Source organism: Elaeis guineensis, chromosome 11 (genome assembly GCF_000442705.2).
Source record: "Elaeis guineensis isolate ETL-2024a chromosome 11, EG11, whole genome shotgun sequence".
Taxonomy (NCBI): domain Eukaryota; kingdom Viridiplantae; phylum Streptophyta; class Magnoliopsida; order Arecales; family Arecaceae; genus Elaeis; species Elaeis guineensis.
In genome coordinates this window covers 90,836,592-90,864,340 of record NC_026003.2, presented here as the reverse complement: position 1 = coordinate 90,864,340, position 27,749 = coordinate 90,836,592, and the positions used below count along the sequence as shown (strand labels likewise).

At 44.2% G+C, this 27,749-nt stretch overlaps 1 pseudogene; it reads right to left on the bottom strand.

The window, feature by feature from the left end:
• Positions 1-13,311: 13,311 nt before the first annotated feature.
• Positions 13,312-16,262, bottom strand: LOC140852387 (protein FATTY ACID EXPORT 3, chloroplastic-like; annotated as a pseudogene).
• Between the last annotated feature and the right edge of the window lie 11,487 nt (positions 16,263-27,749).

The following is a 27,749-nucleotide window of genomic DNA, read 5'->3' as shown; positions in this document are numbered from 1 at the left end:
AACCGATAATTTGCTAGATTTAATTAAGAAAGAAGTACTCTGTTCCCTGTTTTTTTTTTTTTTTTGTGCTCTTTCTTCCTCCTTCGGCATCATTTATTATCGTTGATCATCAATGGGGTACCACCTCTTTTGTCGCCATGGCCCCAGCCACTGCCAGCCATGGCCGGCGCGAGGTCATATGTTCCAAGAAAAACAAGGGAGAAAAGGTTCTATTTTGTTAAGAACCAAAGAATGAAGAAGAAGAAAAAAAGAAAGAAAAGAAGAAAAAAAAGGAGAGAGAGATTCTCTGATCTCTTCCCTCTCTTCCTTCTCTCTCTTCATGTGCTCTCATTATTTTCTCTCTCTAAAAAATTTCATTTCCTCTCTTTATAAATTTTTTTTCTAGCATTATTTATCTCTATGAAGTTTTCTCTCTCTAAGATTAGTCTAGTAAAGAACTTTTTTTCGATGATTCTGATCAAGTTTAGTGAAGGATCCTAATCCATGGTTGTCAGGTAGCATGCTAGCACCCACCTTAACCAAACCAAATACTACTAAATTTGATCACTCATAATTTTTATTGAACCATCTATACACTAGTTCAATTATGATTTGATGAAATCATATGGCTTAGACTGATCAGATGTTGGGAAATGTCGCCTGAAGGCCAGGTTCCATCTTATTCATTTCTCTCTTTTTTAACATTTTCTCTACTTAATTAATAAATCTGATGAAGGTTCCTAGATCGGATGCTACTGATTCGATCATCCTTAATCTATATGGAACCACCTATCCACTAGCCTAATTCAATGAAGTTATGATAATCAGACCGTCCCGAACCATTGGATACGACTATCCATTGATCCTATCTTTCCATATTTATTCATACTGTTCCTAATTATTGTGTATAAAGGTATGATCATCGGGACAAGAAGATATCTAGTAGTAGACTTTGCAATATGATATGTTCATTGAAGATTTGAAATAAAACTTCTAAAATTATTTGGATGTTATCAAAGTATGTATGAGATAAGTAATAAACAGTCTTTTCAAGATATTTTATAATCTATTTTAAAAGTAAATAATTAGTCTTTAAATTATACATGATTTATGAAATTTTATTTGAACAAAAAGTGATTTATAAATTTGAGATTTCTAAAATATTATGATTTATTAATTTGTTATGAAATATGCATATATTGACTTAAATTATGATATATTTGTTATTTTGCAAAAAGTATTTTCATATACATTAGATTTTGAGCTCTCAATCTAACTATATTTTAAATTCTGTTAATGGAGGTTATGCATTGGTATTTTGGATGTGGTCAATGACGGTTATGCATTGGTGCTCTAAATTTTGCTAATGAAGGTTGCGTATTGGTACTCTAGACCTTATCAATGGGGGTTGTGCATTGATTCTCTAGACCTTGCAAATAGGATTATATATTGGCATCTTGATTGAACTTACTATTTCTATTTTGGCTCTACCATAGGATATAAGCATGGTCATAGTTAAAGGCTGTTGAGTTATATATTATTTTATTCAAATTTGATTTATGATTATATATTTATATAAATATTTAAAAATATTTGATTTACTTAATTTACATGAAATATATTCTAATGTTTATTCATGATATTTATTTTTGAAATCATATCTTATGTGTTAGGATTTGACGCCTCAAGATTCAGCCCACATTGAGCCCACAGCGAGGTTCACGATGAAAAATGAAGTCCAACGAGACCAAGATCACCTGAAACGGAGCTCGGATGGAGGAGATACGAGCTTTTGAAGTCGGCATGAGATTCGAGGCGACGGAGGACCACCGGCGGCCGGCGGCGAGCGGCAGCGGCGCGGCCTCAGGCGGGGGCGCGCGGGATGCGCGACCCAGGCCCGCGTGGGATGTGCGACCCATGTAGGCGGGCGGGCGGCCCAGCCTGGCGTGCGGCCCAGGCATGCGCAGGCCAGTGCGTGGGAGCGGGCCGGCCTAGGTGGCCTGCTGGCCCTGTTGCCCCGATCCACCATGGATCGGACGGTCCACGGCTGGGCCTGTGGACCGCGTGGACATTTTTCATGCATTTCTCACGGTCCACGATACTATTCCGTGGACCGGAGCACGATCTGAGGGTGTGGGTGGCTCCTAGTCTTGATCCGACGGTCCAGGGGTTATCTGACTTTGTTTAGGACTCCTAATCCTTCTCTAATCAAGTTTTTTAACCCTTTAAAAGGGCCTGTGCGTGAAACAGAGAGGGGGTGGTGGTTCGATTTTATGCGCCATACGAAGCCCGTACGGAACCCAAGAGAAGGGAGAGGCGGAAGCACTGAGAGAGAAGGAATAGGAGGCACCTGGACAGCGGTCGCCAGGCACTTTAGGGGTTCAGGGGGTCTTCAAGAGAGAGAGAGCTTTTGTGAAGGAAACTTCTAGTGAGAGAGAATTGGGTGTACAAGGGTTGAGGGTGAGGTCTCCTCTTGTAAAATTTTTTTTTTATAGTGAAGTTTGCATGCCTCGTAGAGGCGAGCCCTTTTGTGGTTGATTCACGTATTTTAATTGTTTTTCTTTTGTTTTGTTTCTTCTTTCTTCCTGCTGCATCGCGTGGTACTGAAAAGATCTTGGGAGGTGGTATCTTGGCCAGACATCCACCCAACAAGTGGTATCAGAGCAAGACGGTACAAAGACGCAGATTGCAGTGGTGGTGAGCAAGACTGAAGATGGAGAAGACAGGAACAATCAAGATGGAGATCAACAAGTTCGATGGTAAGAGCAATTTCTCCTTGTGGCAGGCAAGGGTGAAGGACGTGCTCATCCAACAGGGACTGATCGATGCTCTCTTGTACGATGATAAGCCGACCACCATGGAGGTGCGGGATTGGAAACGGCTACAGATGCAAGCGGTGAGTTCCATCCGCATGTACCTGGTGGATGAGGTGGTGATCCATGTGCTGAGCGAAACTTTTCCGACGGTGCTGTGGTCGAAGCTCGAGGAGTTGTACATGGCGAAGTCTCTCACCAACACTCTTTTCCTCTGGAGGCAATTTTACCAACTGCGGATGACTGAGGGACAGAGCGTGCAGGAGCATCTAAGCCACTTCTAGAAGATCCTCACCGACCTCCTCAGCGTTGGCGAGAACGTTGAGGAGAAGACCAGGGCGCTAGTTTTGTTGGCGTCGCTTCCCCCTTCATACGAGTCCTTGGTGACTGCTCTTCTAGTGGGGAGAGCACTATCAAGATGGACGAGGTCACCGCGGTGATACTCCAGAACGAGGTTCTCAAGAGGGAGAATCCAGCTTCGAGCTCTGGCGGTAGCTCAGTTTTGGTGGCTTCTGAAAGAGCAGGAGGCGGTAGACGGAGCGACAGGAGATCGCAATGAGGGCGGTCTAAGTCCAGGAGGGACGAGCAAAACCAGGTGTTACCGGTGTGATGAGTTGGGGCATCTAGCTAGAGATTGCTCTCAACCTAAAAATCGGACGGTGGCTGCTGTAGCGATGGCCGGCAGCGATTTAGATGGAGATGTCCGGGAGATATCTGACGAGGTATCTACTTCTTTCCAGCAGTGGATATTAGATTCTGCATGCCCCTATCATGTATGTTGTAGAGAGGAGCAGTTTGACTCCCTGGAGAACAGTGAGGGCACTGTATATCTGTCGGATAGATCGAGCTGTATGATCAGAGGCATTGGGACGGTCAGCTAGAGGACACATGATGGTGTAGTTAGGAGATTGGGGGAGATCCGATACATATCCGATTTCAGGTAGAATCTTATCTCACTTAGTAGACCGGATTCAAGAGGCTACAGGACGGTAGCTGGTGGAGGAATCCTGAGAGTGTTACGCGGTGATAGGATTGTGTTGGAGGGAAAGAAGGAGAAAAGAGGACATTATTACCTGGCAGGGAGCCTAGTGCGAGGTGGAGCTTCGGGAGCCAGACGGAGCCCAAAGCGAGGTGGAGCTCCAGGAGGTGGATCGGGCACGAGACAGGAGACTCGGGAGGACGAGAGGCGACATCGCAAGGTGAGATTCCTATTGTCACAGGATGATGCCCCGAGTAGGTCTCAGGTCAGGAGGAGCACAGCATACGACGGAGATGGGATCGAGCAGCCTGGCTCGACTCCCATGTTTGCCCATCCATGATCAGCAGGCGATTGCCCCAGGGCATGGGGGCGAGGAGATCTAGAAGCTCTCGGAGTTTGGAGGAGGTCGAATATCGAGTCGAGGTGGAGATTGTTAGAATTTGATGTCTCAAGATTCAGTCTATATTGAGCCCACAGCGAGGTTCGCGGTGAAAAATGGAGTCCAACGAGATTAAGATCACCTAAAACGGAGCTCGGATGGAGGAGATACAAGCTTTTGAAGTCGGCACGAGATTCAAGGCGGCGGAGGACCACCGGCGGCAGCTGCGCGGCCGTAGGCGGGGGCGCGCGTCCCGCGCCTGCGCGGGACGTGCGACCCATGCGGGCGGGCGGCCGAGGCGGGCGTGCGGCCCAGCCTGGCGCGCGTAGGCCCGCGCACGGGAGCGGGCCGGTCCAGGCGGCCTGCTGGCCCTGTTGCCCCGATCCACCGTGGACCGGGCGATCCATCGTGGACCACGCATTTCTCATGGTCCATGGCACTATTTTGTGGACCGAAACGTGATCTGAGGGCGTGGGTGGCTCCCGATCTTGATCCGATGGTCCAGGGGTTATCTGGCTTTATTTTGGACTCCTAATCCTTCTCTAATCAAGTTTTTTAACCCTTTAAAAGGGCCTGTGCGTGAAACAGAGAGGGGGTGGTGGTTCGATTTTTTGCACCGTACAAAGCCCGTACGGAACCCAAGAGAAGGGAGAGGCGGAAGCGCTGAGAGAGAAGGAGCAGGAGGCTCCTGGACAGCGGTCGCCAGGCACTTCAGGGGTTCAGGGGGGTCTTCAAGAGAGAGAGAGCTTTTGTGAGAAAAACTTCTAGTGAGAGAGAATTGAGTGTACAAGGGTTGAGGGTGAGATCTCCTTTTGTAAATTTTTTTTTTTCATAGTGAAGTTTGCATGCCTCGTGGAGGCGAGCCCTTTTGTGACTTATCCACGTATTTTGATTGTTTTTCTTTTGTTTTGTTTCTTCTTTCTTCCTGCTGCATCGTGTGGTACTGAAAAGATCTTGAGAGGTGGTATCCTGGCCAGACATCTACCCAACAAGTGGTATCAGAGCAAGATGGTACAAGGATGCAGATTGCAGTGGTGGTGAGCAAGACTGAAGATGGAGAAGATGGGAACAATCAAGATGGAGATCAACAAGTTCGATGGTAAGAGCAATTTCTCCTTGTGGTAGGTAAGGGTGAAGGACGTGCTCATCCAACAGGGGTTGATCGATGCTCTCTTGTGCGATGAGAAGCCGACCACCATGGAGGTGCGGGATTGGAAACGGCTACAGATGCAGGCGGTGAGTTCCATCCGTATGTACCTGGCGGATGAGGTGGTGATCCAGGTGTTGAGTGAGACTTCCCCAACGGTGCTATGGTCGAAGCTCGAGGAGTTGTACATAGCGAAGTCTCTCACCAACACTCTTTTTCTCTGGAGGCAGTTTTACCAACTGTGGATGACTGAGGGACAGAGCATGCAGGAGCATCTAAGCCACTTCCAGAAGATCCTCACCGACCTCCTCAGCGTTGGCGAGAACGTTGAGGAGAAGATCAGGGTGCTGGTTTTGCTGGCGTCGCTTCCCCCTTCATACGAGTCCTTGGTGACTGCTCTTCTAGTGGAGAAGAGCACTATCAAGATGGACGAGGTCACTGCGGCGATACTCCAGAATGAGGTTCTCAGAAGGGAGAACCCAGCTTCGAGCTCTGGCGGTAGCTCAGCTTTGGTGGCTTCTGGAAGAGCAGGAGGCAGTAGACGGAGCGATAGGAGATCGCAACGAGGGCGGTCTAAGTCCAGGAGGGACTTGAGCAAAACCAGGTATTACCGGTGTGAGAAGTTGGGGCATCTAGCCAAAGATTGCCCTCAACTTAAAAATCGGACGGTGGCTGCTATAGCGACGGCCGGCAACGATTTAGATGGAGATGTCCTGGAGATATCTGATGAGGTATCTACTTCTTCCCAGCAGTGGATATTAGATTCTGCATGCCCCTATCATGTATGTTGTAGAGAGGAGCAGTTTGACTCCCTGGAGAATAGTGAGGGCACTGTATATCTGCCGGATGGATCGAGCTATGCGATCAGAGGCATTGGGACGGTCAGCTGGAGGACACATGACGATGCAGTGAGGAGATTGGGGGAGGTCCGATACATACCCGATTTCAGGCAGAATCTTATCTTACTTAGCAGACTGGATTCAAACGGCTACAGGACGGTAGCTGGTGGAGGAATCCTGAGGATGTTACATGACGATAGGATTGTGCTGGAGGGGAAGAAGGGGAGCAGAGGACATTATTATCTGGTAGGAAGTCCAGTGCGAGGTGGAGCTTCAGGAGCCAGACGGAGCCCAGAGCGAGGTGGAGCTCCAGGAGGCGGATTGGGCATGAGACAGGAGACTCGGGAGGACGAGAGGCGATGTCGCAAGGTGAGATTCCTATTGCCGCAGGATGATGCCCCGAGCAGGTCTCAGGTCAGGAGGAGCACAGCATACGACGAAGATGGGATGGAGCAGCCTGGCTCGACTCCCATGTTTGCCCATCCATGATCAGCAGGCGATTGCCCCAAGGCATGGGGGCGAGGAGATCCAGAAGCTCTCAGAGTTTGGAGGAGGTCGAATATCGAGTCGAGGTAGAGATTGTTAGGATTTGATGCCTCAAGATTCAGCCCACATTGAGCTCGAGGTTCACGGTGAAAAATAGAGTCCAACGAGACCAAGATCACCTGAAACGGAGCTCGGATGGAGGAGATACGAGCTTTTGAAGTCGGCACGAGATTCGAGGCGATGGAGGACCACCGGCGGGCGGCAGCAGCGCGGCCGCAAGCGGAGGCGCGCGGGACGCGCGACCCACGCGGGCGGGCGGCCCAGCCTGGCGCACGGCCCAAGCAGGCGCGCGGCCCAGGCGCGCGCAGGCCCACGCGCGGGAGCGGGCCGGCCCAGGCGGCCTGCTGGCCCTATTGCCCCGATCCACCATGGATCGGACGGTCCACGACTGGGCCTGTGGACCGCGTGGGCATTTCTCACGTGTTTCTCGCGGTCCATGGCACTATTCCGTGGACCGAAGCACGATCTGAGGGTATGGGTTGCTCCCGGTCTTGATCCGACGGTCCAAAGGTTATCTGGCTTTGTTTAGGACTCCTAATCCTTCTCTAATCAAATTTTTTAACCCTTTAAAAGGGCCTGTGCGTGAAACAGAGAGGGGGTGGTGGTTCGGTTTTTTATGCCATACGAAGCCCATACGGAACCCAAGAGAAGAAAGAGGTGGAAGCGCTGAGAGAGAAGGAGCAGGAGGCTCCTGGACAGCGGTCGCCAGGCACTTCAGGGGTTCATGGGGGTCTTCAAGAGAGAGAGAGCTTTTGTGAGGGAAACTTCTAGTGAGAGAGAATTGGATGTACAAGGGTTGAGGGTGAGGTCTCCTCTTGTAAAATTTTTTTTTTCATAGTGAAGTTTGCATGCCCCGTGGAGGCGAGCCATTTTGTGGCTGATTCACGTATTTTGATTGTTTTTCTTTTATTTTGTTCTTCTTTCTTCCTGCTGCATCGCGTAGTACTGAAAAGATCTTGGGAGGTGGTGTCCTGGCCAGACATCCACCCAACATTATGATAATATCTAAAATTTTTAATTAATATATTCATTACTTACTATACTATCAAGCTCATTTCTCATCTCTTTTCAAATTCAAATTCTTAATTATGGATATAGATATTACTTTAAGAGTGAGTTTAGAGATAAGAGTCAACAGTATCAATCGAGTTTAGATATAAATTGATTATTATATTTTATAAAATTATTATTTGAGATTTAATTGATCTAAGATCTTTTGAATATCGTTGAAATTTATGAGATATTAAAGTTGATTTTAGTTAGTTAAATTTTAGACTTAATTTATTGTTAATTTTATTGTAATGCATTGATATTATATTTAGAATGTCTTGCATGCTTGTAAAGAGAGTTCTCCATGAGCATACGGTAGTTACCATAATTCTAGACTTGCGATCTCGGATAGAAAATATGATAATTAATATGATATCAGAGTATAAATAGATAAATTATGGTACATAGAATCAGATATAAGATAATTATAAATAGATAGATACTAGGGACATCAGGGTATAGATCTATGATGATTGCAGTATAAGTTGTCTTCATGATTTTGACTAAACCTTATTATTATGAATGAAAAGATTAATTAGAAATAATGATTCAGAGGGTTTAATATATGATGGATAATCTGAGGATCTTATTATGATTAGTTAGATTTTGATCTAAAGTAATTGCAAGAAGATTGGTCATGAAATTTTATTGTGTATTATAATTATTAATTTGATCATCAATTGTTTAAATAAATTTGAGAGCTCAAATTTGATATGGATGAAGTGCTATGATAATGTCCCTAAAATTGAAGTTAATTATTGAGTGACAAATTAGATTAAATCAGTAAGTTGTATAAGATTTGATCTAAGAAAGATTTTTTTTTATGATATTTGATTGGAATATTTTTTGAGATTTATATTGAAATGTGGGTCATGTATGAAGCTTGCATATAAAAATAAAAATATAGTTGGAGATATTGCAAAAAAATCTATTTTTTATTAAAGAAATTGACCGTGAAATTATACAATATTCATTTTGATGGAATCTTTAATTACCATCTTGGATCTAAGTAATAAATCTTATTTAAGTTTATCAGAGACCACATGGTGTATATGAAGCTTCAATTCAAAGTTTAGACTTTTAAGTTAATCTAAGGATACTATTTATATCTATTTGAAGATTATGAAATATATGCAAAATTATAATTTAAAATTTTAGATTTATAAACTGATCTGGAGTTATTTGGCTCTTGTTATTGAGGTCTTTAATAAAATCTGATATTACATAGAGATTTAAGTTTTAAGGGACTTGTATGATTGTTATGGAAGAATTCTAATAGATGTCAAAGGTCTCAATGAAAAAAATTTTAGAAGAGATGATTGAATTAGCTTTACTTATATATTTTGATTTAAGTCCTAACTTGGCAAAGGATCAGAAGATTTTTCTTATTAATTTTATTTATAAAATTTGATTTAGAATTATCTAAATGACTTGATAAGAGAATTAAAATTTAATTCATATTGGATTATAGTAAAGCTATAGTATGGTTTTGAATGTGATATTGAATTCAAAGGTTAATCAAAATTGTTGTGCCCTAGATAAAATTAAGGATGAGAATCAAAAGTTCATCTTTGATTTTATTTGAAATTTAAAATTTTAGTTTTTTTCCACCTATTGTATAGAGTAATATTTTGGTTAAAATTATTTTATGAATCTAAAAAATTTTGATGGTTTGAATCAGAGTGCATAGTGCAAGCATAGTGATCTAGATTATTTTGAGCTAGTCAATAATATTGATTCTTTGAGTGAAAAAAAATTATGATAGATGATATGATCCGATATTCCCTATAAAAAAAATTAGTAATAATGGAAAGGATAATGCTTTTGATTTTGGATTATTTCTGGTGTCAATGTGTGATTTTCATAAGTAGGTCTTATATTTATCATGCTAAGAAAATTTTTAGCATCCTAAGTCTAGGATGAGTAGACTATCGATTCTTAATCTTAGATTTAAAATATTTAGTGATATATTTTTTTTTCTAGAATTGAAGCTTATACTTCTCTCTTTATTAGAAAGAATGTGAGATTATTTATCGATCTTGATTTTGTACTCAAATATTCATCTGCTGAGAGTATAGTAAATTTTGTTCATAATCTTGTAATAGATCAATTAAATTAAGAGTAGTTGATATTTTTGATGAGAAAATTGATGTTCTTATCTAAAATTAAGATATTAATTTTAATTTTAAGAAATAAATGGTACTGATTCAAATCAACTTTTGAGATATTGATCTTTTCCTATAAAATGATATAATGATGAAATTGTATCAAGAATTAAAATATTGAAAAGTTTAGAATGAGATTTAGACCATGAATCTCAACTTTTGAAAGCGTAGGTAAGAAAAATTTCGAGGATAAAATTTCTTTTAGGAGAGAGAGCATGTGATGCCCCAACCAAAAAAAAATCTCTTAAGCTAGCACGAGCCATGGGGCATAGAACAAAAGAAAAAAATTAGAACTCGGGAAGAGTTCTTTCCTTCTCTGATTGAGACTTTGATTTGATCAAGAGTCGAAGTTTTTCAACTTCAAACTCCAGATTTGGCCCTCTATTTAAAGCCTTCAATCGCTCATTTTAAACTAACCACCTAAAATCTCAGCCCTAAATCAGAAATTGCTAGAGTTTTACTATCTTTGTGCTGTTGAATTTTAGCCTAGGTAAAGGTCGACAGTCCTTGATTAACCCACCTTTACTTCTTCGTTAATTAATGGACCTTGGATTTCGATCGATAATTTGTTAGATTTAATCAAGGAAGAAGTGCTCTATTCTCCTGTTTATTTTTCATGCTCTTTCTTTCTTCTCTAGCATCATTTATTGTTGCCGATCATTAGTAGAGTACCATTTGTTGTGTTGTAGTGGCCCCAGCCACCACCAACCATAGCCTCGGCCAGTGGCAGGTCATGTATTCTCAAAAAAATAAGGAAGAAAAGGTCTCCTATTTTGTTAAAAACTATAAGAAAAAGAAGAAAAAAAAAGAAAGAAAAGAAGAAAAGAATGAAGAAAAAGACAAGAAGAAGAAAAAAGGAGAGAGAAATTCTCTCTCTTCCTCTATCTCTTCTCTCTCTTCACCTGCTTCCACTATTTTATCTTTAGAAAGTTTTAATTTCTCTCTCTACTTTTTCTTTATGAATTTTATCTCTCTAAAATTATTTCTCTCTATAAAATTTTCTCTCTCTAAGGTTAGTCTAGTGAAAGGCTTTCTTTCGATAATTTTGATCAAATTTAGTGAAGGATCCTAATCCACGATCATTGGTAGTTTACTAGCATCCATCTTGATCAGACTAAATACTATTAGATTTGATCATCCATAATTATTATGGAACCATCTACATACTAGTTCAATAATGATTTGATGAAATCATCTTGCACAGACCGTTCGAGATGTTGGACAATATCATTTAACCGATTATATTCCATCTTGTCTATTTTTCTCTCCTCTAACATTCTCTCTCTATTTGATTTATAAATCCAATGAAGAGTTCTTAGCTTAGAAAATACTGATTCAATTATCTTTGATCTATATTGAACCACCTATCTCCTAGCCTAGTCTTAATATATGAAGCTATGATAATCAGACCGATCAGGATCGTTGGATGCGACTATGTATTCATCCTATCTTTTCATAGTTATTTATACCCTTCCTAATTATTGGACTTGATTCTATGTAGGGGGGGTAGTGGTCTGGACAAGAATATATCTAATAGTAGATTTTGCAATATGATCTATTCATTGAAGATTTGAAATAAAATTTTTAAAATTGTTTGGATCTTTTCAAAGTACATGTGAGGTAAGCAATAAACTATCTTTTTGAGATATTTTATAATTTATTTTAAAAATAAATAATTAGTCTTTAAATTATACATGATTTATGAATCTCTATATGAATGGATAATGATTTGTAAATTTTAGATTTCTAAAATATTATAATTTATTGATTTATTATAGAATATGCATATGTTGATTTGAATTATGATATATTTATTATCTTGCAAAAAGTATTTTCGTATTGATCGGATTTTGAGCTCTCAGTGTTACCATATTCTGAACCTTGTCAATAGGGGGTTATGCATTGGTATTCTGTACCTTACCAATGGGAATATGCATTTGTTCTCTGGACCCAACTAATGGGGATTGTATATTAATTTTCTAGATCCCATCAATAAGAGTTATACATTGACACTTTGACTGAGCTCACTATTTCTATTTTGGTCCTACTGTATGGTATAAATATAATCATAATTAAGACTGTTGAGTTATATATTATTTGATTCAAATCAAATTTATGACCATATATGCATATGAATATTTGAAATATTTGATTTACTTAATTTACATGAAATATATTTTTATGTTTATTCATGATATTTATTTTCGAACATCATATCTTATGATAATATCTAAAATATCTAGTTAAGATATTCATTACTGACTGGATTATCAAGCTGATTACCTCTTCTTCTTTTTTTCAGATTCAAATCTTTAATTATGGATATGGCTACTACTTTGAGAGTAAGTTTAAAGGTGAGGGTCAATAGTATCAATCAAGTTTAGACATAAATTTGTTATTATATTTTGTAGGATTATTATTTGAGACTCAATTGATATGAGATCTTTTGAATATCATTTGAATTTTGTGAGTGATTAAAGTTGATTTTAGTTAGTTAAAAATTAAAATTAATTTATTATTAATTCCACTGTAGTGCATTGATATCATATTTAGAATGCCTTGCATGCTTGTGGATAAAGTTCTTTATGAGAATGTGACAGTTAATATAATCTTTAGACTCACGATTTCAGCTCCGGGCATGACAAATTCAATAGCTAAAACTGAATCTAGTAGCTTGGTGGGCTTATTTTTTAGGAAAACAAATTCAAAAATTTAAGAATCAAATTGATATCTTTTAGTAAACTATTACCCCTCCTTCCCCCTTAGCCAAAACCGTAAATTATAAATTAGGTAAAACTTTTTCTATCAAGGGACATGCTCATGCTAAACCAAACCTATATGTGCCGGCCAGCACAAAGTTGTTCACCTTTTTCATTTCTACTCAAAATGAGTGCTTCACTGGCAAATAACCCGTGCTATACAAAGGGATTCAATTAATTCACCAAAAAAGAAAAAGAGAGTAGAAATATAGTAATAAGCAACTATTCTTGTTATATAACAGTCACTATAATATGTCTAATTATTACCGATAATCTAAATTCATGTCACATATACATATACATATGCAAACATACATATGTGCATATATGTAACAAATCCTTTGAAACCATCATAGCAGCCATTATATATATATATATATATGTGTGTGTGTGCGCGCGGGCGCGCACGTGCACATATTATTGGCAATTTTTTCGATCATAGTCCAAGAAACTCGAGCCAACACTAAAGTTTTGCACTTGCTAATTGCATGCTCCATGCATAATTAAACCGCATTGATGGCATGTAACATGGACTTGGTAGTTGGAGTCCATAATGTTAATCGAACCAGACGATTCAACAGTCGAGAAGAGCAGTGGATTTGGACTTTTTTTTACCTTCAATCATTAGCATTTCTTGACGTTGAGCTTCTGCACCTCATAGTGGATCCGCTTGGAGGAGCACTGAATTCTCCTCCTCCTTGTAATGCATTACCCTAGCTTCCCTATTCCCCACCTCCTTCCCCTCCATCCGATCCTCAATACCCTGCTCCCCACTTCCATGAATACCTGCCATGAATCATCAAATCCATCCATCATCGATTCGACGGCCTGGATCTACTCATGATTTTATCTTGACTCATCATCATGCAAGACATCATCTCCAAAATTCACAATGAGAGTCATTTTGACTGATTGGCTTAGCTAATACGAGACATCCTGATCAAGTATCTCCGGTTAGTGTATGTATGTCTGCTTCCTTTTATTAGGAATTTGGAACCGAAAGGCTCCTATTTTTTATTGTTTTTGCAAAGATTTATTTATCAATACAAATATGCTGCCTTAACACATGGTCCCACTTTAAAAGTCTCACATACGTTTTTTTTTCTTTACAAATGTATGTCTAGGGGGAGAGAGAACCTTCTTGTGCTTACCATCCATAAGTCACACTTGCTAAAATTTTCAGATTATACCTAAATCACCTATAAAATATATACAAAAACCTAAGTCACATAATCTCATTGTACAAGCAAGTCCCATAAATTATACTTTATAATTTGCTATAAGGCACATTTCCGTCGTTCATGATTGAATTAATAAACCAATATATTCATACCTCAATAAGTGACCTCCTTGTTTCCTCATTTATTAATTGGAGAAGCTTAATACTTCCAATCACTACAGTTAAAGGATAAAAGATACCCAATTTTGGCCTTAATGATCCACTGCCAGCAAACATGCATTGGTATAGTATTTTTTTTTTTTAAAAAAAATCTCTATTAAGGCATACAAAATATTAAATCAACAATATTTTTTAAAAAATGATACGGTATGGTTATGTAGCACATCATGTTTAAAATTGTATTAAAATATCATATAAGTAGAAAATGAACAGATAGCAAAACTCTGCTCCCAAACAGCAGTAGCACCAGATGGATAGTTTTCTACGAAACCCAATCATTTATGTAAAAATTATTGCATGTTCATATTATTATATGTAAATTATTGTTGGAGGTGTTCATGATGCATTACATGAAGCAAGGGGGTCTTGTGGAGCTATTTGGGCTGGGCCTAGTGCTTGTAAATTGTAGGATGGGCTGGGCCTAGTGCTTGTAAATTGTAGGATGCCTAGGGAAGTCCATCAGGCTTTTGTATCCCAGCATCTTGTTTTGCTTTTAAGGCTCAATTACCATTTAATAGTATCAGCAGTAGCAGTGATAATAGTAATGAATGGACTTACCGGCTTGCCCTTTCAAATTTAGTGCAGATGGTTGTCCACGTTTCCAAGATCTCAAACTTGATATACTTAGAGCCAAAAAGTACAGCACCAGGAATGATACCAAACCAAATGGCAGGAATGCTTTCAGTCAACATGAAAAGAAGAGCCCCCAATCATAAGAGAAGTTCCTGCATAAATTAAACAATTTTTGCATGTAAAATTAACCACAACTGATGTGGATGGTGACAAAACCATATAACCAGTCATGGGTTAATGTAGAAAAGGAAGATGTAATCCTGAATAATGCTTTTAATAAAATTGAATGTATGCGATACATACCATAAGGAATGCCAATGTGGTAATCTCGGACCTCAGATATGTTTTTCAATTTACTATATGATGTGAAAGTTTCCAGAATATCCTTAACTGCATTAGGATAATTCTTTGCTGCTGTATTAAGATACTCTTTTCCTTCTTCACTGAGTTCTTTTGCTATTATACTCAAATCATTCCGCGCTTTCCTTGCCTGAATCTTCAGCTTCTCAGATGCCTCCAACAATATCTCCATCACTTTCTTTCAGTACGCTTCATATGCTTCTTGGGATATGGCTTTCGCTTTTATGGCTTCTGCTTTAACATATTCTAGTGCCTGATTCAATGCTTCCTGTGAGTTGTCTGTTTTTTTTTTTTTTTTTCCAATATTATTTATGTCCTTCTCCACTTCAATATCTGACTGCTTCTGAATGAAAAAATATGGTACAATACTTAAAGCATTGTAAGAGAATAAGGTCCACTTAAGACATCACGAAATAAAGTTCAATTCAAGCAATAGTAATCATAGCATTCTTTTAATGATGACATAGCACTCCCTTTATACGAAGTTTTGTAGCAAGGATGATAAGGCCAAAATTCATTCAAAAGAAACTTCTCACACATGCCATTCGTTAATTTCAAGTGGCATATATTAACAAAGAACATCATTTATCACATAATTTATATGAAAATTTTAGTTCCGATTGACATTCATTTTTTTTCCTACAATAAAAATTCCATTGCATTCTAAGCAAATGTTGCAACTCGATCTCAAAGTTCTCACTCTCATGGAATGATTGCGTCTAATCAGCTCAGTCCACCTAGCCCATGTGATCTATTGCCCGTGCATTCCCTCACAAAATGAATAGGTTTTCTTCAGGCCAGCCCATCCCCGTCGCCGTCCCCCACCAACGCCGACAACACCAGCGATGCTGCCATCGACGATCCATCTTCGATGAAGGTGGCGCTGAGGAGGGTACGTGCCCCACCCTCGTCATCGTCATCGTCATCGTCGAGTAGACAGGAGACCAGGGGGTCCCTGTCCTAAAGGAGGAGGTGCTCTGGGTGGAGTGAGAAGAGATCCAGCTACTGGCACTCAGATACACCATCATCGGGCAGTGGGGTTGGTAGTAACAGAGGCCATCTCCAATGGTGGGGGGGCTAGATGTTTGGGGGGAAAAACCCACCCGATTGAGACTCCTGGGAATGGAAAAAGCATAGGCAAAATAAGGACAAAACACAGGAAAACACTACTACAGGAAGAGACTACGGGTATAGTTCCGAACTACTGTCATGATCCAACAAATCGCTGTTATAAATTACAGTAGTAGTTCTACAACCACTATCACTGTGGCCATGACTGTCGCCGTAGGTCTATGACAGCGGTTGTCGCAACCGCTGCCATATATAAGTTATAGCAATGGTTACTCAACCGCTGCTATAACAAACTGTATAGTAGTGGTTACTCAACAGTTGCTATAACAAACTATATAGCAGCTGTTTACCAACCACTGCTATAGATTGACTATAATAGTGGTTATCTAATTGCTGCTATATCCATCTATAGCAACGGTTATTTAACCATTGCTATATCATTTATTGGGTATAAAATCTCCCCCCGGCCGAAGTTTGTAAAGGATCGATCCTTTCAGGGCTCTTCCGGCTCCCGACCTTGTGCGTGGTGCCTCTCCGAACCTCCTCGATCATCCGGACTTCTCTGATAATGAACTTCTGCATTCATCCATCGGGCCGCCCCGAAGGCCCTCTGGGACTCACTGTCTGCCAACCTTCTACAGCAACCAACTACCTGAGTTTCTACCCCGAACTTCTTTCGGGCTTCGCCAGCATCCGAGCTTCCCCGACAACGTGATTTCTACGGTAACTAGACTCCACCCGATTTTCTACGGCGGTCGACCACCCCTCGGATCCTGATCGAGCTCCCGCGAGAGCCGAACTTCTACTACGAGCGGTCTACTCCAAGCTCCTACCGCAGGCTGGCTATCCCAGATGTCTACTGTAAGCAAATTTCATTCAAGCCTCTACTATAAACAAATTTCTTTTGAACTTCTATTACAGGTAGACTTCAGCCGAGCTACTCCGTAGCGAGTAGATTCTGGATGAACTACTACGACGGGACACCACTCCGAGCTTCCACGACAACTGATCCTCGCCCGAGCTCCTACAATGGATGGTCCCCTCTCGACCTCTCGCGAGAACCGGATCCCGTCCGAACTTCTCCAGCGGATAGATTCCGGACGAGCTTCTATAACAGACGAGCTCTAGCAGCTGGGTTCCTGCGATAGCCGATCGCCTCCGATGTCTGCCGAGCCTCCCCAGTGCTATCCGAAGTCCATCACCGACCGACCTCCTATCAGGCTCCCCATAAAATCGAACTTTCCCGGTGGATGATCTTCGGATGAGCCTCCACATCAGATAAATCCTAGACTGACTTCCCTAGCAACCGGACTTCCCCAGACTCCGCCAACAGAAAATCTCCATCCGAGCTCCTACGGCAGGCGACTTCCGCCTAAAACGTCAGCGACCTCGAAACATCCGAGCTTCTCCCAGAACGACGATGTGAAGAGCCATTCTGCTCCATCAGGCATCCCAGCCGAGCTTCAACCTACGGATCCAAACTCTCTGACAAGCCACGACAGGAGCCGCCACCCTGCTCCACTCTCTGCAATGGATTCCACGCAGCTCCACCACTTTCTGGCAAGTCACGACAACAGACACTACTCCACCCCGTGCAACAAGCTCTACGTGGCCCTGAACGACCCCTGACACCACTACTCTCCGTAACAAACTTCATGCGGCCCTGAACGGTCCACTACCAGACGGTTACAGACGTCACTGTCGATCAGTTGCGCCCTCCATCTATAAATAAGGACCCCCAGATATGTTCTTCTCTAAGCTCTAAACTCTATCTCGAAACTCTGCAAAAATTTCTGTTCGAGCACTCCATTTCTGTTGAAGCAGAGTACTGACTTGAGCGTCGGAGGGTCTTGCCGGAGCACCCCCAACTCCGGTTTAGACTTTCTTTGCAGGTCCCGGTAGCGACCGCGGTCATCCCAGCTCCAGCTTCTCCGACTTCGATGAAATTCTGCACCAACAGAATTGACGCTAGAGGAGGGGCGCGTGTCTTCGCAGTCCCCTTGTTCTTAAAGGAGTCTTCAACGGGACCGATTCCGATCATCTTCTCCGACATCCTCTTCTCCTTCCTCTACTAGATCTTCATCTGATGCCTCCCCGCAAAGCATCCACCAGGCGATCCACGGCCTCCGCGGCCAGATCTCAGGCTCCGACCTCATCTCCAGTTTTCCAGGCTCCTCCTCCTCCTCCGGCGATGGCGGTCGGTGCCGAGCAATTCGACCTGCTGGTTCAGCAGGACAGAGGCCTCGCTGAAGCGGTGCAGGCCATGCAATAGCAACAACAGCCGCAGGCATCGGTGCGGTTGGAGAGAACGTCGTCGGAATTCCAAAATCCGACGGTAGGGCGGGCCACTTGGGCCAATCACCCTATCTTTCCCGGAAAGATGAATCCGAGGGTGGAGAGCCCTCAGTCCAATCACGATTCTATTCCTGAAAGATCTCTACCTCTATTCTGCCCGAAGACCCTTGAGACCTGCAGTCGAGAGGATTTCCTGAATCGAAAGCTCCAGGAGATGAACCGACGGATCAAAGAACTCCGCCATGCTCCCCCTGCTTATGGTGAGGACATCTGTACTGACCCTCCTTTCTCTCAAATGATCATGCAGGAACCGATCCCGCCAAACTTCAAGATCCCTCAATTCGAAAGCTACGACGGGACCTCGGACCCAATTGACCACCAGGAGGCCTTCCGGACAATGATGCTACTCCATGGCACGCCAGACGCCATCTTGTGTCGAGCTTTTCCATCCACCCTGAAGGGAGCAGCAAGGAACTGATACTCGGCATTGAAGCCGGGCACCATCTTTTCCTTTGATCAGATGAGCCACCAATTTGCGGCTCATTTTGTTAGCAACCGGCGTCCCTGGAGAGGTTCGAAGTCCCTCATCAACGTCAAGCAGAGGGAGGGGGAGTCCATCCGGGCTTACGTCAACCGTTTCAACGTCGCCGCATTGGAGGTCCGAAACTTGGACCAATCGATCGCGATGGCCGCTCTGAAAGGCGGCCTTCAAAAGAACGACCTTCTGTTCTCCCTGGAAAAGAAGTACCCCAGGGATTTTGTCAATTTGCTGGCTCGGCCAAAGGATATGCCCGAGCAGAAGAAGCCTTCAAGATGAAGGATGAGGAGATCGCGAGAAAGTGGCAGGCGGGAGACTCGAGCAAGCCCGTAGTCGAAAAAGGGCCGAGTGAAGCTCGGCCACATTCTCGAACTCCTCCCGGACATAGGCACGTCCGGACTCCTCCCCGAGCTCATAAATAGAGGAGCCCAGATCGTCGAGTTCGACAAGGCTCTCCTCCCGAAAGATTCCACAGCTACACCCCTCTCAATGCATCGAAAACTCAAGTGCTGATGGAGGTTAGGGAGCAGCTCCCAAGGCCGGAGAGGATGCGCTCGCACCTCGGAAAGCACAACCCGAATAAATTCTGCCTCTATCATCGTGACCACGGCCACGATACGGAGGAATGTATTCAACTCCGAGACAAGATCGAGGAGCTCATCAGATGAGGTCGGCTCGACAGATTCATTCAACGTCGACCTGAAGGAAGAGAAGATCGGCCTAGGACCCTGCCGTAGTCGGAACCGTCAAGGAGGGAGGAGCAGCCAGAAGATTGGCCTCCAATTGGGATTATCAACTCCATCTCGGGGGGACCCTGACGGGGAGCAGACCTTCCGCGGCTATAGGGTTCGAAAAATCTACGAATGTATTACCAACAACTTTGCCCTGAATGAAAATTCTTTTCATATTTGCGCATTTTTTCTTTTGGTATGAGCTTAAAACGACAAAAGATAACTCCCCCATACAAACGAAATTAAGCGCGTTAGGAATAGGAGGAGAACCTCGTCCTAACATGAGCAAAGTCGAAGGTCCGATTTCTTAAAGATCGGATGGAGGGAGAGGCCCTTACAACAGCCCTTATGTGCCCCCACATCCTTGTTAGGAACAGGAGGAGAACCTCGTCCTAACATGAGCAAAATCGAAGGTCCGATTTCTTAAAGACCGGATGGGGGGAGAGGTCCTTACAACAGCCCTTATGTGCCTCCACAGTCTTGTTAGGAACAGGAGGAGAACCTCATCCTAACATGAGCAAAGTCGAAGGCCCGATTTCTTAAAGACCGGATGGAGGGAGAGGCCCTTACAACGGCCCTTATGTGCCCCCACAGCCTTGTTAGGAACAGGAGGAGAACCTCATCCTAACATGAGTAAAGTCGAAGGTCCGATTTCTTAAAGATCGGATGGAGGGAGCGGCCCTTACAACGGCCCTTATGTGCCCCCACAGCCTTGTTAGGAACAGGAGGAGAATCTCGTCCTAACATGAGCAAAGTCGAAGGCCGATTTTTTAAAGACTGGATGGGAGGAGAGGCCCTTACAACGGCTCTTATGTGCCCCACAGTCTTGTTAGGAATAGGAGGAGAACCTCGTCCTAACATGAGCAAAGTCGAAGGTCCAATTTCTTAAAGATCGGATGGAGGGAAAGATCCTTACAACGGCCCTTATATGCCCCCACAGCCTTGTTTGGAACAGGAGGAGAACCTCGTCCTAACACGAGCTAAAATCGACTATCGAGAATAAGGGGAGGACCTCATCCCGATGCAAGCAAAGACTCGGTTGATCGACAAGGAGGAAAGCTTTCCCAATGACTCCTCTACACTCTCACGACCCTGTCAAGAGCAGAGGGAAGACCCTCACTCAAACACAGAAGAAAGGGGAGGCGAAAAGAAAAAGCGATGAACTATACCAACGATAGGTGAAAAACAAACTACATCAAAGGCACAAGGGACCTCATCTCGATGAAAGAGAAAATTCTTATCGAAAATCTCTGATCCCTAAAGGTAAATCGACACGGCAACGATCAGGAACCTTCAAACTACGTCGGCATCGAACAAGATGGAAGATAAAAGAAGTTCAGCAAATGATGACTCAAAGCAAGAACCGACGAGGGATTACGAACTACATCGATGCCAAACAAGACAGAAGATAAATAGAGTTTGGTAAACAACCATTTAATACCAGAATGGACAAGGTAACAGATAATTTTATTTCTATTTTATTGGTGAAGTACACATTACAAAGCCTTAAAGGCCAAAAAATAAAAAGATAAAGAAAAAGAAAAGGAAAAGAGGCTCTAAGGAAGCTCAGTTTCTTCCAATTTCGAGCTCTCGGTTCCGGCCCCTGCTATGGATTGTCTTAAATTTTCGACTTCCTCTTCTAGTTTCATCTTTTTCAGCAGCATATCCTGGAACATCCAGTGGAACCGTCGGCACTCGTCCTCCGACTCTCGAAGCCTCCTCCTCAAGACCTCGGACTCTGCCTCGGCGTCCTTGACTGTCTGCTGCTCGTGGACCAGCTAAACTTTCAGCCACCGTAATTCGACTTCCTCCCACCCAAGGGCTACGGACAGTTCCGCCATAGTCCCCCTCAAGGAGCAAAGCTCATCAGAACCTTGTGTAGGGACAAGCTGGACTCTCTCGGACAGTCGCCTTTGAAGGTGGGCAACGTCGTCAGTCACCGTCTGGAGCCTCCTTCGGTAGTCCTCTACTTGTCTGCTCCAGCCGACTCGGTGGGTGTCGTAAGTCGCCTCGACGTCCCGCAGCTATTTTTGAAGGTCGAAGAACCTCTTCGACCAGTCTTGGTCGCGGTCAGTCTGGACTGTGAAACGGGATGAGCTCCCTTCCAGCCAGTCGATCTTCTCCCGTGCGGCCGCCAGCTCAACTTTAAGGGAGCTGATCTTGGAGGCCTGAGTCCAAGATCGGTCGCTGGCATGTTTACGGAGTTCCTCAAGCTCCGTGATGAAGTCGGCTTTCCTTTTGGTGTATTCCATGAAACTTTTCTTGTGGAGGTCCCGAAAGCGAGTAGCCTCCACGGTGGCCTCTGAATGGCTCTCCCTCAGCCGACGAAGTTCATCTTCCAGCTTCTTGGATTTTTTTGTCAACTGACGAACTTTCCTTTGGAGGTCTCGTATTGTTGACTTCAAGGGAATACCCTCTGACAGGGGAAAAGCTTCGGTAGGACACTGTCGTTGGAGGACAAGAGCGCCATGACTCAAATTAATGCCAGAAGATAAAAAGAAGGAAAAGGATACAAAAAAAAAAGTGGGGGGATCCTCCGTAAAGACAAATCCGGCTTCATTGATCAAATAAATTTCAAGTACAAGAGAACGAGGAAAAAATCACCATAAAAAAAATATAAAACTAGAGGTTCCGGACCTCTGGGGTAGAAGTAGAGGGGGTCGGCATCCCCGGAAGATCGTCAGCAGCAGCCACGGCAGTCGATGAGGTCCCGACTGGAAGAGGATCGGTGGTGACTTCGGATGGTCTGGCTTCATCATCAGACGCCTCGTTCAGGAAGCCGAGATCCAATTCGGGAAACCTCCCAGCCACCTTCTCTTGGCAGAGCTCAAACCCCTTGATGAAGGCATCCTGACCGAATTAGACCTTTAGATCCTCCATCTCGGAGGAGGCTTTGAACTCTTCCACTGCTCAAGCCCTTGCCTCCGAGACCAGAGATGGAATCCGTGCCTTCAGCTCGGAAACTTGCTCCTTCAGCTCGAAAACCTGCGCCCTCAACGCAGAGACCTCGGCCTCAGCCTTCCCTCTCTCCTCCTCCAAGGCGGTCCTCAGATCGGACGAGGTTTGTCCCTCCTTTTTCAGCACCTCCTGGAGGCTCAGGACCTCGGCGATCTTCTCCTCAAGGCGGATGGCTCCGGCTAGGCGATCTTCTTCTGCCCGAGCTGCCTCCCTCTAGGCGATCTTCGCCGCCTCGACGTTGGTGACGAGCTGATGCCCAATCTGCAAGAAAGGTCGGGGAGTCGATATGAGGGCTGAAGAATAAGCTGAAGAAGCAGGAGGAAGAAAAAAGGTGAGTTAGCCTACTTCGAGGAAAGATCCCAGAGAGTCCCAGACCCGCAGCTCGGAAACAACAAGGACGATCCTCTCGACGATCTCGGGCAGGATGCACCCTTCGACCAGCCTCTTTATAAGTCCCTGTTGTTGAAGGGATTTTTCCCCAGGTCTTCCTCAGAGCCGCCGACCCCCTCGACGGTAGCCCTGCGACTGTGACTTCTCCGGGCTAGGGTCTTCTTTCTCTTCCTCCCTTTGGCCCGGACGCCCCCTCGGGATGAACCTCCGAAATGGGACCCTCAGCCGGGGGGCTCTGTGAAAGGGTTCGGGGGATTTCAGGTTCGGCGTCGGAGGGGACTTCGATGGCGACGAACGTCGGAGCAGGTGCGGCCGAGCTTGTCCCCTCTGTCTTGGCTTTCTTCACCGACCCCGAAGTTGAGGCGTCCTTTCTCTTGTGGGTCTTAAGACCCTGGGCTAACCTCTGAGCCACGCTTGCATCCGTCTGCGATAAAAGAAGATCAGCATGGCTTCGAGATAGAATAAAAAGAAGGGAAAGTACCAAAAAAAGAGAGAGAGAGAGAGAGAAAAAAAAGAAGGGAAAGAAGAAGAAGAGAAAAAAGAAACAAAAAGGGGAGAGATACCAGCAGGGTTAAGGGGGCTCAAGCCGACGTTGAACAAAAGTTATTCCCTCAGAAGTTTGGGGAGGAGGGGGGCTCGATAGGCATCGAGCTTTTTTGAGGCTTCGAGGCCATCCCTTTCCAAGCTAGAGGCCCGACGGACGGAATCCCTCAGAGAACCCTAAGGGGGTAACCCTAGCTCTAAGGTTGGGCATCGGACGTAGAAGAACCTCTCCTTCCAGTTATGGACAGAAGAGGGGCGCCTTTCAGCAACCCCTTTCTACCAAACTGGAGGGAGAAGTACCACCAATCTCTTGCCGAGGGATGACGTTCGAAGGTGTAGAAGTTCCTAAACAAAGAAAGAGTCGGCCAAACTTTGACTAAACTACAAAGGGAAAGAAACCCTATCAAAAATCTAAAGGAGTTCGGCACGACAGAAGCTAGAGAAATGTTCAGAAAATGAAAGAGAGCAACAACAAAGGGCGGCAGTGGGAGTCCAAGTCCGTTACGGAAGGCCTCCTGGTACAGACAGAAGCGACCGGGAGGAGGGGCGCTAGCCCGGTCAGATGGCTCGGGAAGCTCTAGCTCGTACTCCGGAGGAACTCCATACTGAATCCTTATCAGTGAAAGTTCATCCGGAGTCAAGGAGCCGGGGATGGTATCCGGCGCAAAGGTCGGACAAGGTTCGGTCCTAGCTACGGGTTCGTCTACGATACCAATACTAGGGGAACTGAGGCTGACGAACTCTTAGAACTGCTAGAAGAGGAGATATCAGAGGATATTTTGGATCAAACGGAAGCCACAAAAATCTCAAAAAATTAGGAAAAATAGCAGGCAGGCCCCCGAGAAAGCTAAATAAACAAAATACGAAGAAGAAAGGATGGAAAAATGACAGGAAGTTTCGAAACTAACCTAGATCGATCCCAGGAGCACAGAGGAACGACGAGGACGATGGAAGTCGACTCGGAGAATGCCTAAGGCCGGGAAGGATGCTAGAGGAAATTGAAGCTCTCGGGGAAGAGGAGGGGAATCGAGGAATTCTCTCAAGCAAAGTGAAACCCATGAAGGAGGAGAACGTGTTTAAATAGACCCCGAGATCCGACGCACTTATGATTGCGGATCTCTGCTGGCCGATCTGTATTTGTCGCATGTCTCACCCACCTTGACAGACTGTTGGAAATGGCAGGCGGCTGACAAAGTCATTATTACGCCATACCTAGAGCCACGTCCTGGTGGGAATTTCAAAAAGAAGAAATCTTTTTCAAAAAGGCTCCAGTACCAGCATGCCGAACGTCAAATATCTGGCAACCACCAAGCACGGAAGTCGAGGAGGACAGCTTCGATCGTGAGAACTTCTCTGTACTTCCTTCATTCGTAACCCGAACTTGAAAGTAGGGGGACTGGTATTGGGTATAAAATCCCCCCCGGCCGAAGTTTGTAAAGGATCGATCCTTCCAGGGCTCTTCCGGCTCCCGACCTTGTGCGTGGCACCTCTCCGAACCTCCTCGATCATCCGAACTTCTCCGATAATGAACTTCTGCATTCATCCATCGGGCCGCCCCGAAGGCCCTCTGGGACTTACTGTCTTCCATCCTTCTACAGCAACCAACCACCTGAGTTTCTACCCCGAACTTCTTTCGGGCTTCGCCAGCATCCGAGCTTCTCCGACAATGTGATTTCTACGGTAACCAGACTCCACCCGAGTTTCTACGGTGGTCGACCACCCCCCGGATCCTGATCGAGCTCCCGTGAGAGCCGAACTTCTACTACAAGCGGTCTACTCCGAGCTCCTACCGTAGGCTGGCTATCCCAAACGTCTACTATAAGCAAATTTTATTCAAGCCTCTACTATAAATAAATTTTTTTCAAACTTCTATTACAGGTAGACTTCAGTCGAGCTACTCCGTAGCGAGTGGATTCTGAATGAACTACTACGACGGGACACCACTCCGAGCTTCCACGACAACTGGTCCTCGCCCGAGCTCCTACAATGGACGGTCCCCTCTCGACCTCTCACGAGAACCGGATCCCGTCCAAACTTCTCCAGCGGATGGATTTCGGATGAGCTTCTATAACGGACGAGCTCCAGCAGCTGGGTCCCTGCGATAGCTGATCGCCTTCGATGTCTGCCGAGCCTCCCCAGCGCTATCCGAAGTTCATCACCGACCGACCTCCTATCAGGCTCCCCATAAAATCAGACTTTCCCGACGGACGATCTTCGGATGAGCCTCCACATCAGATAAATCCCAGACGGACGTCCCTAGCGACCAGACTTCCTCGGACTCCGCTAACAGAAAATGTCCATCCGAGCTCCTACGATAGGTAACTCCCACCTGAAACGTCAGCATCCTCGAAACATTCGAGCCTCTCCCAAAATGACGATGTGAAGAGCCATTTTGCTCCATCAGGCATCCCAGCCGAGCTTCAACCGACGGATCCGAACTCTCTGACAAGCCACGACAAGAGCCACCACCCTGCTCCACTCTCTGCAACAGATTCCATGCAGCTCCACCACTCTCTGGCAAGTCATGACAATAGACACCACTCCACCCCCGCAACAAGCTCCACGTGGCCCTGAACGACCCCTGACACTACTACTCTCCGTAACAAACTCCATGCGGCCCTGAACGGTCCACTACCAGACAGTTACAGACGTCGCTGTCGATCAATTGCGCCCTCCATCTATAAATAAGGATCTCCAGATATGTTCTTCTCTAAGCTCTAAACTCTATCTCGAAACTTTGCAAAAATTTTCGTTCGAGCACTCCATTTCTGTTGAAGCAGAGTACTGACTTGAGCATCGGAGGGTCTTGTCGGAGCACCCTCCACTCCAGTTTAGACTTTCTTTGTAGGTCCCGATAGCGGCCGCGATCATCCCAGCTCCAGCTTCTCCGACTTCGACGAAATTCTGCACCAACATCATCTATAGCAGCGGTTAGAAAATCGCTGCCATATACCAATCTATGGCAGCGATTGTACAACTATCATTATAGATATATGGCAGCAGTTTATCAACCACTGTCATAGATTATGGCAGCAGTTGGCACAAGACTATGGCAGCGGTTGGCATGGCTACGGCAGCGGTTATGCAACCGCTGTCATTGCATGTTGACCAGCAGAAATAACATAAATTTATCATTTTTTATCCTTTTTTTATCTGTTATAGCAGTGGTTAATCAACCGCTGCTATAACAAACTATATAGCAGTGGTTTACCTACCACTGCTATAGATTGGCTATAGTAGTGATTATCTAACTGCTACTATATCCATTATAGCAACGGTTATTTAACCATTGCTATATCATCTATAGCAGCGGTTAGGAAACTGCTGCCATATGCCAATCTATGGCAGCGATTGTACAACCGCCATTATGGATGTACAGCAATGGTTTATCAACCATTGTCATAATTATGGTAGCGGTTGCACAAGACTATGGCAGCGGTTGGCATGGCTATGGTAGCGGTTATGCAACCACTGTCATTGCATGTTGACCAGCAGAAATAATGTAAATTTATTATTTTTTATCTTTTTTATCTGATAGATGTAGTTCAATAAATAATTACTCAAACTAAAACTTGCAAGAATTAAAAATTTCACATAAAATTCAATAACAAGTATAATATTTCTCAAATTCTTAAATTGTATTACTCAAATTATATTATAATATTTCTCAAATAAAAATAAAGTATATCAAAATGCAGCCAAATCAAAATTCTCCTCTCCAAGCATCTCATCATCATTGGGAGGGGCTGAAGCAGGATCGGAAGGGGCTAAAGCAGGATCAGAAGGGATTATAGCAGGAGCGGGAGGGGCTGAGCAGGAGCTGAAGGGGCTGCAGCTGAATAGTTAGCCAACATATTCTAAATGCTCGAAAAATCAACTCCAAGAGTAGCGGAGAGCTGTGTCATCATAATAGACATAACGCTCTATAGCTGGTCTGTGCACTCCTGAGCCTGAGATGCACACTCCTCAAGCTGAGATGCACGCTCCTGAGCCTGAGCTGTCTGTGCCAAGGCCTCGTCAAGCTGCTCCCAACTGATGACCCCGAAGCATGTGAAGAGATGCTCGCCTCAAACCAGTAGCTAGTCAGCATATATTTGGGCCTACAATGAATCCTTCTAGAATGCTCAGGTCCCAAGATCTAAGACAGATTGTCATAGGGGCCAAAGGTGTCCAGGCTCTCACTCGCAAGTGCATCTAACTGCTCTTGCAATTAAAATTTAAATAAAATCTCAAAA